Below are 14,020 nucleotides of genomic sequence, written 5' to 3'. Positions count from 1 at the left end.
CTTGATAAAATGATAGAAAACTCGTGTTACTGACAGTTTTCTAGAGCAGTGCCTAAGAACAGGGCACCATCAGAGAGACCCACACATACCAACTTGAAAATAAGAGTTAGCCACAAAGCAGTTAATTCAAAGAACAATAAATGTCTGAATTCTTTCTAATGACCAGTTGCACAAGATCTAATTATTCTTTGTTGACTGATTTCAAACCAACTTGGTTATATAGACTTGATAATGAGATTTAAAAAATAACAATAATAATTTTTCTTGTATATAATCCCCCATAATGGCAGAAAGCAAAGAGGAACTAAAGAGCCTCTTGGTGAAGGTGAAAGAGATGAGCAAAAAAGCTGGCTTAAAACTCAACATTCAAAAAACTAAGATCATGGCATCCAGTCCCATCACTTCATGGCAAATAGATGGGAAAAAATGGAAACAGTGACAAAAATTTATTTTCTTGGGCTCCAAAATCACTGTGGAGAATGACTGCAGCCATTAAATTAAAAGACTCTTGCTCCTTGGAAGAAAAGCTATGGCAAACCTAGACAGCATATTAAAAAGCAGAGACATCACTTTGCTGACAAAGGTCCATATAGTCAAAACTATGGTTTTTCTGATAGTCATGTACAGTTGAGAGAGCTGGGCCATAAAGAAGGTTGAGTGCCGAAGAATTGATGCTTTGAATCTGGTGCTAAAGAAGACTCCTGAGAGCTCCCTGGACCTCAAGGAAATCAAACCAGTCAATCCTAAAGGAAACAAACCCTTGAATATTCATTGGAAGGACTGATGCAGGAAGCTGGAGCTCCAATACTTTGGCCACCTGATGTGAAGAGCCGACTCACTGAAAAAGACCCTGATTCTGGGAAGATCGGGGGCAGGAGGAGAAGGGGTCAGCAGAGGATGAGATAGTTGGATGGCATCACTGACTCAGTGAACATGAGTTTGAGCAAGCTTATTTTCTTCTGATGGCAAGTTGGTTGGTGATGAAGTAGGAGGACTTACTTGGCCCCCAGATCCTCCACTCTGTCAGTGTTTCACAGTGAACAAAGCCAATTCCCTTTAACCTCAGTTTTCTTATCTGTCAAATGGGAGAATGAATATAATTCATAGGTTTTGCAAAGCTGTTCCATTTTACTGTATTTTGTTATGCTAGAATTTAATAATAACTTCTATCTTTTCATGTTTGAACTCCAGTGCTTAGGACAGGTCACAGAAAGGAAGAAACTTATAAGATCTGTGAAGATGATACCAATTAAATATAAAATATTGGTTTCATAATGGAGTGCATTGTTACTTTGGAAATGCAAAGGAGACAGAACTGTGGAAAGAACATCCTTAATTGGCTTAGAATGAGAGGGTGCTGAGACTGGTGATTCATTTCACTTCCTCTTGACTTGTGAAGATCTGAACGCTCTGGTTCACAGCTATATTAAGTTACACGTATTCTCCTTCCTGCCATAGTTAGACTCTTTATCTTGCCTCCTCTCTGTCCTCACTTGGCCCCACTTACTCTTTTATGTCTTAGTGGTGAGCATGGCGTAATTTAGAGCTAGACCACCAGGATTTGAATCCCAGCTTCACCACTTATAAGCAACGTAACCTTGGACAAATTTACCAAGTTTTGCACATCACAGTTTCCTCACCCAGAAAAAGGGGACAATAATAAAAGCTATCTTGTGTGGGTTGCCGGGAGGATGAAATGAGTTGATATATGTAAAGTGCTTAGAGTCATGCATGTAGCACATGGTAACCTTATATAATTATTTACTATAATCAATGAATTATACATATTTTATTGCTATACAGTAAGTCCCCTATATACAAATGAGTTCCTTTCCAAGAGCGCCTAAGTCCAGTTTGTTCATAAGTCCAACAAAGTTAACCTAGGTAACTAACATGGTTGGCTATATAGTGTTATACTGTAATAAGCTTAGTACTTTTCACAAAAATAGCATGTAAAAAACACACACACAGAAAATAAAGAATTTTCAATCTTCAGTACCTTGAAAAGTGCAACAGCTGGCATACAGGGGCTGGCATCGAGTGAACAGACAAGAAGAGTTACTGACTGGAGGACAGAGAGGAGGTGGGACATGGTGGAGCTGAAAGGTCATCAGGAGTAGGAGACAGAGGGCAAGCTGCAAGTTCACTCCCACCTGACACTGAAGAACACACATTTGCATCTTTGAAAGTTCTCAACACAAATGCTCCTATATAAGGGACTTAATGCATTTGTTACATTTTCCAAGTGTTGCTTTCTAGAATGCTGTTGTCCATTTTTCTGTACAAAATTGTACCTTGTACTCAGAAGAGTGCCCCAAAATGTTGCTGACTGATGGGTCCATCATGTTAGAAAGGATTCTTCTAAGGGGAATTACAATCTCCTATGTGATCTTTTGTCTTAGAAAAAGACTTTTGTCTTTATGCCTTCCTTTGCCTCCTATAAGATCTTTCGCCAAAGGGATAGAATTCTCCCTTCTCTGGGGACCTTTGGAAAAGGTGTCCTATAATTCACTGAGTCCTTAATCTATAAGAGGACTTGGCCATTGCATATGTTAAAAATGAAGAACTTGAGAATCAGACGTGGGAAAGAACTAGTCAAAGTCAATCAGGTGGTTGGTGGCAAAGTTCTGACAACAAGCCATATCCTGGCTCCTACTGGAGTTTTTGCTCCACTACACCACTGTCTTTGGACGGGAAATGTCCTGAAGACAGTAACTGAGCTAACTGTGGATGGGACTAATACCCATTAAAAAGGCCATAATACTTGGAACAAATTACAAATGCTTCCTTTGAGAGCTTAGAATTTTGATTATAGGTACCCCTTAATATCCAGGTGTTCCACACCAGCAGATTCAACCAACCACAAATCAAAAATACTTGTGGAAAAAAAAAAAAAACTCCAGAAAGTTCCCCAAAGCAAAACTTGAATTTGCTACTCACTGGTGATTATTTACATAGTATTTACAACTGTATCTGCAACTATTAACATAGCATTTGAATTTTAAGTAAATTAGAGATGATTTGAAGTCTATGAGAGGATGTGTGTAGATTATGTGCAAATATTACATCGTTGTATGATCTTGGTATCTATGGTCCTGAAACCAATGCTCTGCAGTAGAAAGGGACAACTGTACTATTATTTTCCAATGTGCAGGGATTTGGTTGATTCAGGAAAGGGTCAGTTCAGAAAAGGGCCAAAATCTAGGATAACAAATTGAATAATAATAAGTAGGCAATATGCTAAGTGCTTATTGTGGATGATCTCATTTAATTATCTTTTAAGAAGATTGTATTTATCATATCCCCATTTTGCAGATAATGAAACTGAAAATTATTGAGTAACACAAGCAGGACCTCACAGATTGTAAAGAGGGAATCCAGACTGTTTAACCCCAAAGTTCAAGGTCTAAATAAAGAAAGTGAAGTCACTTGGTTGTGTCAGATTCTTTGCAACCCCATGGACTGTAGCCCACCAGGCTCCTCCTTCCATGGAATTTTCTAGGTAAGAGTACTGAAGTGGGTTGTCATTTCCTTCTCTAGGGGATCTCCCCGACCCAGGGACTGAATCCAGGTCTCCCACATTGTGGGCAGACACTTTACCGTCTGAGCCACCAGGGAATCCCATATTATGTCAAGGGAGTGTGCAATTTCCTCGGTTCTGTTTCGTCACAACAAAAATTTGAGGCGATGGACCAGCATTACAGCCCTCAGACAGACTATGTCACAGCTCTCGGACAGATCAGTGTTACAGCTCCGTGTTACAGCTCAGTTTTATTTAGAAAATAAAGAAAAATACATCCTTGAGGTGTGAGGGCATGATGACCCAAAAGACATGAAGAGAAGAGAGAGAGAGTGAGAGAGGCAGAGAGAGGCAGAAAGACCGAGAGAGACCAAGAGAGGGAGAGAGAGCGAGAGAGAGACCCTCGGTCCTTTGGCTTCTCTTATTATATGTTTTTTCTCTCCCCAGGCCTGCCGTATGTGAATTGGGCTAGCCAGGAATGCTGTTTGTTCTACATAAGGTCCTCACTCCAGTCCTCAGACCATCCTTTGTTTTATTTTTGGGGGCTTTTCCCTTCCTTGTCCTTTAGTCACCTTTCCTGGGTTCCCTTTTCCTATTCTAACTACCTAACATTTATCTGCTGAGACTTTGCTGTTTTTAAGATAAAATCATCTTCACAAGGTGAACGATCATATTTCAGTGATGTGGTTTACAATACAAAGAAAGAAAATGTATTAAAAATTTGAGTCTATGTAAAGGAGATCCAATCAGTCCATTCTAGAGGAGATCAGCCCTGGGTGTTCTTTGGAAGGAATGATGCTGAAGTTGAAACTCCAGTACTTTGGCCACCTCATGCGAAGAGTTGACTCATTGGAAAAGACTCTGATGCTGGGAGGGATTGGGGGCAGGAGGAGAAGGGGACGACAGAGGATGAGATGGCATCACCAACTCGATGGCCGTGAGTTTGAGTGAACTCTGGGAGATGGTGATGGGCAGGGAGGCCTGGCATGCTGCGATTCACGGGGTCGCAAAGAGTTGGACACGACTGAGTGACTGAACTGAACTGAACTGAAATCTTTATTAGAATGAAAGTGAAGCATAATCTGGGCAAAAAATGGACCTTAAAACACTTCATGAATCAGTCTAATACACTGGCACTGCTGCATTTTCATGATTGATTTATGGATTCTCATCACAAAGCCAAATAAAGAACCCTTTTCCTAAGGCCTAAATGGGTGAATGAATAACAGGGGAGAAAATAAAAGATACAGTGGATTTTATTAAATGCCACAGAATAAGAGGGACCACCACCTTCAAATAATTTTAAAAATTGTTTTAAAAATGAAAATTTCCTACTTGATTTGATTAGGTTGGAACTTGGGTTCCCTTCCAAGGAAGTAGAGCAGGAAAAATTTGTGTTCCATTTTGTTCATTGTCTGTGGATGCTGGCCCTGCATTCTCTTGAAAGACATATTCATAAATGAACTCAGAGCCATCAGGACCTATGACTTCCTAGATCTTTCATAAGGAAGCTTGGAACTGAAGTGTGATCACACAAGGAAAAGCCCTTTCTATATTCTTCATCTACAGAGATGTGATTAGGGAAGTTAGCTTGCCGAGGTGATGGACAGAGTTTCTAGTTTTTTATGTTTCTTTGCCTGAGACAGGCCTGGAAAATCATCCTAGGTGGGTTAGAGGGAAATCACCCCACTCTCCTAGATTCTCTAATTTGTTGCTGTTCAGTTGCTAAGTTTTGTTTGACTCTTTGCGACCCCATGGACTGCAGGACACCAGGCTTCCCTGGTGTCTACTTCCCTTCCTCCACTATCTCCTGGAATTTGCTCAAACTCATATCCACTGAGTTGGTGACACCATCCAACCATCTCATTCTCTGTTGTCCCCTTCTCCTTTTCCTCCTGCCCCAAATCTTGCCCAGAATTAGAGTCTTTTCCAATGAATTGACTCTCTGTATCAGGTGACCAAAGTATTGGAGCTTCAGATTCAGCATCAATCCTTCCAGTGAATACTCAGAGTTGATTTTCTTTAGGACTGACTGGTTTGATCTCTTTGCTGTTGAAGGGACTCTCAAGAGTCTTCTCCAGCACCACAGTTCAGAAGCATCAATTCTTTGGCATTCAGCCTTCTTTATGGCCCAACTCTCTCATCTGTACATGACTATTGGAAAAACCATAGCTTTGAATATACAAACCACTTTCACATCTGAAAAGTGATGTCTCTGCTTTTAATGTGCCATTGAGGTTTGTCATAGCTTTTATTCCAAGGAGCAATTTTGACTATGAGCCAAAAGGTACTTACTAAATTCTTACCTCTCTACAAGATGTAGAGGACACTTCAAACCAAAGCAATAATCTAGTTAACTGTCCAAAATACAGTGAGTTTTGTCTTTTTTTTCTTTTTCATGTATTTATTTGGATTAAAAAATTTTATAGGTGGAGTGGGGATTTTATTTGTCACCTTGATCTAACTTTGATGAATGCTGATTTCACTTGGCAAAACCTCAGAAATGAGCCATTAACTCCTACTGGAACATTTCCAGTGATGAAGAAATCAGCCTCTCAGTTGACAGCCCATTCCATCTTTGGATAAATCTAATTTGAAGAAAGATAGTTTTCTAGCACATCTCTCACTAATATAAATTAATATGTTAAGAATCTCAACTGAGACAATCTACTCATTTTGTACGACCGAACTAAAGAATGTAACCTCCATTCTATTGTTGAGTCCATGCGTTGTGAAACCTGGCACTGACTAGAGCACTCTTAAATTAGATCATTTGGGTGGAAGACATACGTATAGTAAAAACCAGGAAACTAATTTTCAGTCCTTTCATATTTTGAAATAGACTCTATTTCGTATCTTGGTGTCTAACCAAATCATTACCCGGAACATTTCTATGAGGGACAGGTGTATCTGAGGAATGTCTCACTGGTATACTTCTTCCGAAGAGACTTGACCTTCAAACACAGGTGGTCTCCTCATCTTTAACAAAGTCACAAGGAATCTTGCTAATGTGTATTTAAGATGGACAGCTTCAAAAGTGTGAGACAGAGAGGATCCCACCCCAGGAATGACAAAAGATCCTTAATGATAACATAGTATTGTGAATCTATCTTGACAATGACCATGTATTATGGTCTTCCTTGGTGGCTCATCTGGTAAAGAATCCACCTCCAATGCAGAGACCTGGGTTTGATCCCTGGGTTGGGAATATCTGGGTTTGATCCCTGGGTTGGGAAGATCCCCTGGAGAAGGGAATGGCTACCCCCTCCAGTATTCTTGACTGGAGAATTCCATGAACTGTATAGTCCATGGCATCACAAAGAGTCAGACATGACTGAGCGGCTAAGCACACAATGTATTATGGTCTTCCTGGGGAGGGAGATAGATTGCCATATGAGAATTCCAAGTCAAACTTTTACAAAGTTTACAACCCACCATTCTCCCAGCTCACCCTTCTCCAAATCTCCCATTTTGGGGAGGAAAGACTCTTCCTTTCTTGAGGACCCAGTCGCCCAAGACATGGTGAGGGGATGAGAATGATAACTGCTTCTTGACTTTTTGCCCAGAAGCCCGTAGTTTTAGATGATGCTTATACCCACACATAAAACAACAGATTACTTTTAAAGACTGAGATGGTGACCTTTAGGCTGAAATCATCATAATTGTATCATTCTACACTAGATTATTACAGATGAAATTGGTACTCCTGACTCTGAAAATGTGGCACGGGAGCTAACTAATTGATCTGATGAAAAAGACAAGTGACACAGCCCTCGATCTCATTTGACCTCCTAGAGGGCGTAGAAATAGCAGTAATTTTACAAGATAATGTCAAGAAGGTAAAGGATTCTCCCTTAGCAATTGTTTGAATAGGAATGATTTCCCTCCCAAGACTCTTCAAAACCTGTCCCTCTTACCTGAAAAAGGTGGTCTAAATATTTTTATTATTCTGAATCTTATTAGAGCAATAAAACTCAAGAATAACCTGAGGCTACAAAGGAATAATTCCTTCAAAAACCAGAGACCACTTGGTTCAGTGTTAAATGTATCTCCCCTCTGCATCTACATAAGAAATAGTGCGCTTCAACACATTCTGAACATTTCCCAAAATAGACAAAAGCATTTTTTTTCTCATTACTTAATCCCAGAATCCAACATCTTAATAGATTTTTCATTCATTTACCTAGCCTCCTCCGCTTTGCTGAAACTCCTCCTTATTTTAGATCACTCATTATAACTCCAATAGTTTATAGAAAGAAGAAATATTTCAAAGTTTGTGACACACTTTTCCTGAAATCTCTTAAGCCTTCAGTTAGCTTTGATTTTCTTTATAAAGGATAGAGAAAACTGAGTGAAATTCTGAACAGATATAAGAACCAATTGTACTCAGGCAAAGGATTATATAAAGGTTTCTTTGTGTGACAAATCCTTGTTTTTATGTGGTTACTGAACATAATAAAAGTAACATTAAATGAATGGTTTGAAATATTCAGCACAGAACTTAGTTCATAGCAAGCACTATCTATGGGCTTCGGGTGTGTACTCGATTAGTATATATACCTTACAAGGTTATGAATTTATGAAAGTCGTGACCCTAGTACCCTAAGATATAAGACACATTAAGATTGCTCCTTACACCACTGTTTTTAATGAAGTAGTTTCTCTAAAGAAGCTGTAGAAGTGTAAGATTTATTTAAAGTGAGGATGCAGCCTCACCCAGAATTGGATTGGCATAGAATTCATCAGAAGGAAAGAGAAAAAATAACTATTGCATTTACTCAGACATCTATTATATGTGTATTACATCATCTGATTTTTACAACATTCCAGTGAAGGGGAGGTGGTATGATCACCATCATCTCACTGAGATCAAACACCTTTTCCTCCATCACCTAGCCAGTATCTAGCAGGAATTGGGTTCAAGTCACGTCTACTCAGTAAACAAGCTTATGTTCTTTCCTCTGTCTTTTAACAAAGACTTGTGAGCTTCCCTGGTAGCTCAGATGGTAAAAAGTCTGCATGCAATGTGGGAGACCTGGGTTTGATCCTGGATTGGGAAGATTCCCTGGAGAAGGAAACAGCAACCCACTCCAGTATTCTTGCCTAGAGAATCCCCATGGACAAAGGAGCCTGGTGGGCTACAGCCCATGGGGTTGCAAAGAGTCGGACATGACTGAGCAACTTTTACTCACTCAAAAACTTGTGAAATAAATGAAGCTTTTGCATGTGCACAGGGGTGTCTATCTATCAACTTGTTATTATCCAATAATGATCTGTAAGTTAATCAAGTTTCCATTGCACCTACATCTATTTTCAAAGTGGGATTTGAACCAGTGTCTGTTTGACCCCCTAGCCTGAGGCCTTGGAAGACATTCCTTTTGGAGACATTCCTTCTAGGCTTATCTGAGACCATGTGGACCTTGTTTATGGACCCAAGACCTTCTGACGTGATCTGATCTCTGAAGGCATGAAGAAAGTGACTAAGCAAGTCCAAGTTTCAAAGTACAGCCAAGAATGGAGAAATGTGACTGGCAACTCAGGACAACAGAATCCCAGAAGGATTTTCTCAAAATGTAGGTCCCTGATGGGCAGGCGCTTACATTTTAAACAAAACCTTCAAGTTTGAAAACTATTAGCCTAGGACAAAGGCTTTTTATTGCTTAAATTTGTAAGGGTGATAAAGGAGGCCTTGATTTCTCAAAAAAAAAATTTCAGAATTTAACAGGAATACACTGGCATTGAAAGAAGGAAGGAAATCTAATTGCCATCAATATGGTTTGATTTTTAACAGCACACTAAACACCAAAACATAAATTTTCAATCAATTTTGAAGTGTGCACTAAACATATCTTAATCTTTATTCAAAATAAGGAAGTTGCCTCATTCTGAGGTGGTCCTGATGTTTTGTAACATCAAGTTGAGTGAAGTCATTCCAGTTAACTATTTCCATGTGATTTAAGCAGTCTTTCTTTGGCCTGGAAACCAAAGTAATTGTAGTTAATTGCCTTCCTCATCTAAGTTTCACTCAGAGCCTTGTCCCAGAAGAGAAATAAGGGGTAGAGGCTGAGAAATATCGCCTTTCTGTAAGTGTTCTGGGATTAAGATCCTCAAATATAAAGAACACTCACAAATCAATAAGACAGAAATGAGCATCACAATAAAAGAAGACAATTAAGACGAACATTCAAGTCACATAATTAAGACAAAGGTAAAGATCACAAAAGAATATAAAGACCAAAACATAAAACACATATACAGAAAGACATTCAAACTCAAAAATAATTTTTTTAAATACGGCAGGAAGATGCTCCTTGTATCTTATCAAGTCGGCAATTTTTAAAAAGTATAGGCACAATTTTTGAGGGTTATTTCAGAATGCACATTGAGTATTTTAAAATGTGCATTATCTTATACCCATTTTTATGATTTTATCCCAAGAAAATAATTAAACATGGATGTATGATTTAACTCTGACCCTGGTAATGGCTATGCAATTTATGATTTGTAATAGTTAAAAACTGAGGGAACAAAAGCAAACGTAGCTAAAATATGCACTGGAATAGTACAGTTACAAAAAATATTTTGTAACTAAACATTTATTACTGTGGGGAGAAGTTCAAGTGAAGAATGCTTAACACTGTCTTACAAGGCATGATGTATAAATGGCCCTGTTTTAATAGAAGCATTGCACGGGTAAGTGTAAAGAACCACACTCATAGAGACTAGCATGACACATGACAAAATATTAACACTGGGCATTGCGGATAGAGATCACAAGAGATGTCATTTTCTTCGTTTCGCCTTATATGCTTGATATAAGCTTTTGCTAGGGCAAACGCATTACCTTTTTTAGGAAAAAAATTCATATATAATAGAAGACAAAACCCAATATGATTGACAGTATGTGACAAACGCCATGATTCCTACTTCTCTTTATCACAGTTCTAATTTTTTTTCGCCCCTGAGATCTGTAAGCTCCCGTTAGGAAATTTTAGCCGGAAATTAAAGATGGGCAGAGAATTCTTCAGTTGAGGGGACCTTAGATGACTGGATAAGGGGTCTACCCCCATTCTGGAGTCTTCCCGGAAATCTCACGTGGTTGCCGCGGAGTGAAGATGTTGAAAATCACTACTTCTAACCCAGCCACGAGCTAAGCCTGGGGTCACATGACTTGTCACCCCTGTGATTTCTGAGTGACTGGAGCTGCTATTTATAATTACAGGGAGAAAATGGATGTAAACTGGGCAAACCAGGACACGTGTTCAACAAGACCTTCGGGAATTCACAGCCTCAAAGCACTGACTGCTGAAAGCTACCAGGAGCTGCCCAACTATCTCATTTCACAGATGAGAAAACCTGAGGACAGAGAAGGAAAGTGTGCTGTTCAAACTTAGTTAAGACACAGGAGTCATGAGCATACTTTCTGAAGCTTAACTCGGAAGATTTCTCTGTGTGGACATCCCATGAACCACCATGAGATGACATGGCAGGGAGTAAGCAGAACATTACAATCTTCTCTCCTGAAACTCCACTGTCAAGAGTCAGACCAAAAGCAACCCATGTCTTTTGGCTCTTAGGATTCACAACATATAGCCTGAGGCCAGTTGCAGGGGTGAGGCAATTTCCTCAAAGATTCTCCTTATTAACCTGAGTCTTCAGTACTCTTGCCTGGAAAATCCCATGGACGGAGGAGCCTGGTAGGCTGCAGTCCATGGGGTCATGAAGAGTTGGACACGACTGAGCGACTTCAATTTCACTTTTCACTTTCATGCGTTGGAGAAGGAAATGGCAACCCACTCCAGTGTTCTTGCCTGGAGAATCCCAGGGACGGGGGAGCCTGGTGGGCTGCCGTCTATGGGGTCGCACAGAGTCGGACACGACTGAAGCGACTTAGCAGCAGCAGTAGCAGTCAGTCACTCAACAAGTATTTATGCAACACTGGGAGGTGGGTAAAAGTCCCACTTCACACACAGCTTGGTACATATGCTAATTTTTACAAGCTAATGTAACCAAGAAGTGTCTGGATGATATTTCAAAGCGTTTTTTCACGTTCTCCAATTCACAAATAAAGGTGGAAAGGAGAACAGTTTCCCTTATTCAAATAACCATATATTGTTCAAACAGAATGAAGCCTTTTCTTCCTACAGAATTTCCAAGATAAAAATCATTGTTTCCATTTCCAGTTTTTCTCTCAGAAAATATACTTTTATGGTCCAAACTTGCTCCCAAACAGCAGGGTAGGGCAGTGGGAAGAGAAAACACTTTGGAGTCACAAATACAGTAAATATTTCAACAAATCTAAGATGCACAATTTTTACCCTACCTTTTAACACTGAAATCAGAAAGTTACCTTAACTGTCAGTGGAGACTTAAAATCTTGAATTCTTCCAGGGAGGTTTGTGATTGCTGCTACTGGTCACTAGGGGGCGATACGAACCCAGTGACGTGAAAGTCTCTCGGTCGTGTCCGACTCTTCGCGACCCCTTGGACTATACAGTCCATGAATTCTCCAGGCCAGAATACTGGAGTGGGTAGTCTTTCCCTTCTTCAGGGGATCGTCCCAACCCAGGGATTGAACCCAGGTCTCCCGCATGGCAGGCAGATTCTTTATCAGCTGAGCCACTAAGGAAGCCCCAAAATACTGGAGTGGGTAGCCTATCCCTTCTCCAGCAGATCTTCCTGACCCAGGAATCGAACCCAGGAATCCTGCATTGCAGGCAGAGACCACTTTAAATTCTCTGCCTGACTTTTTTTAAAGATGATATTCAGAGTGTGAACTCAGGTGGCAAAACCATGTGCATTCCATTTTGGAGTTCAATTTCTTGGAGAGGATTTTTATTTGTTTGTTTTTTCATCTAACCAATACCCAGGGAGAGGCATGTGAATTTCCTTGTTTACTCTGTCTATTGGGTGGTTTTTCTTAGTGCTGCACAGAAACCAAACACCTCACAGTCGATGGTACCTTAGAGTGGATAAAATATGGCAACCAAATTCTGAGATCTATAACTTCTACTTAACCTCTAAGAGGTTCAGTTTTCTCTTACAAAAGTAAGTGAGATAGTAATGTTTCCCTGGGGATGCAATAGGCCAGTATACCGAAACACTGGCCACAGAATAGATGGATACTGATGCTATGCTCTAACTCTGGAGTCCCGTGAATTTGAAGCCTCTGCTTTTATTTTGGTAAGGCTTCTGGGACCCTTTCTTACCTGACCTCTCTCCCAAATCCCTGCCCTGAGCTTTCCACTTCATCCAAAGTTCAAAGAGAAGAGAATGAAGATGGCACAGGATTGCCTTCTCCAGACAAGGGCCTGGGGGAGCAGATCCTCAGGGCTCCTGGGAGGGGCAGTGTCCTGACCAGACCAGGGCACTGGCTTTGGGGTCACAGTGAGCTCAGATTGCAGTCCCTATACTGACAGCTTGAGTTTGGGTGGGCTACTGAATCATTTCTCCATGCCCCCATTTCATCAAGTATAAAAGGAGGCTCTTTATAACATCCATTGGGTTGGCCAAAAAGTTCATTTGGGTTTTTCTGTAACATCTTATGAAAAACCTGAATGAACTCTGGACAACCCAATATTTCTTACTGTCATTGTTAGTCAGTTTGTGCTCATAGCTTAGAAATTGTTGTTGTGTAGTCGCTAAGTCCTGTTTGACTCTTGGTGACTGTAGCCTGCCAGGCCCCTCTGTCCATGGGATTTCCCAGCAAGACTACTGAAGTGGGCTGCCATTTCCTTCTCTAGGGGATCTTCCTGACCCTGGAATCGAACCTGCGTCTCCTGCTTGGCAGGCAGATTCTTAACCACTGAGCCACCAGGAAAGCACATAACTTAGAATGGTACCTGTTGTTGTTCAGTTGCTAGTCATGTTTGACCCCATGAACTGCACTTCTTGTTTTTGTGACCCCATGAACTGTAACCTGCCAGGCTCTTTTGTCCATGGGATTTCCCAGGCAGGAATACTGGAGCAGGTTGCCATTTTCTTCTCCAGGGTGAAATAACCACTGGTTACTACTTTTGATATATCCTCTGCTCAGCAGTAGTGTTGCCCCCGGAGAGGGTCTCTGAGCAGGAGTCAACGAGGACTGTCTCTGTGACACGAGGGGAGTGAGCACTATCCTGTGTGCCTTGATTGCCAGCCCCTGGGAGCCCATGTGATGCAGAGCACGTGCTAGATGGTGTAAGACTGGACTATCAGTGACCTAATCCCCACGTATCTGTTCAGGAGCAGACGCTGTCCCTTGCTTCTCCTAGAAGAACCTCCCTGGTCACAGAAAGCAACCTCTGATACATAGTGCCTCCTCTACAGCCAATACCCCTCCAACATCAGTGCCTGCAGGTGAGCACCAGACACTATTGAATAAAATACATTAGAAATGATCTCTAGTCTGTAGGGGTCAGGTCATCAGTGAAGCAAGTACATCTTTAGCAAGAATGAATAAAAGAGTTTTTACACAGTTCTGGACACAGCCTAATTGAGAAGATTCTTTGTAAGACCACC

At 40.7% G+C, this 14,020-nt stretch overlaps 1 protein-coding gene across 3 annotated transcripts in view; it reads right to left on the bottom strand.

The window, feature by feature from the left end:
• ADCY8 (adenylate cyclase 8) overlaps positions 1-14,020 on the bottom strand; it is a 225,287-nt gene that overhangs the window by 72,267 nt on the left and 139,000 nt on the right. The window lies entirely within an intron of this gene.

Source organism: Bos javanicus, chromosome 14 (assembly GCF_032452875.1).
Source record: "Bos javanicus breed banteng chromosome 14, ARS-OSU_banteng_1.0, whole genome shotgun sequence".
In the NCBI taxonomy this organism is placed as follows: Eukaryota; Metazoa; Chordata; class Mammalia; order Artiodactyla; family Bovidae; genus Bos; species Bos javanicus.
Note: the sequence above shows the minus strand (reverse complement) of the source record. Positions and strands in the feature narration are given on the sequence as shown.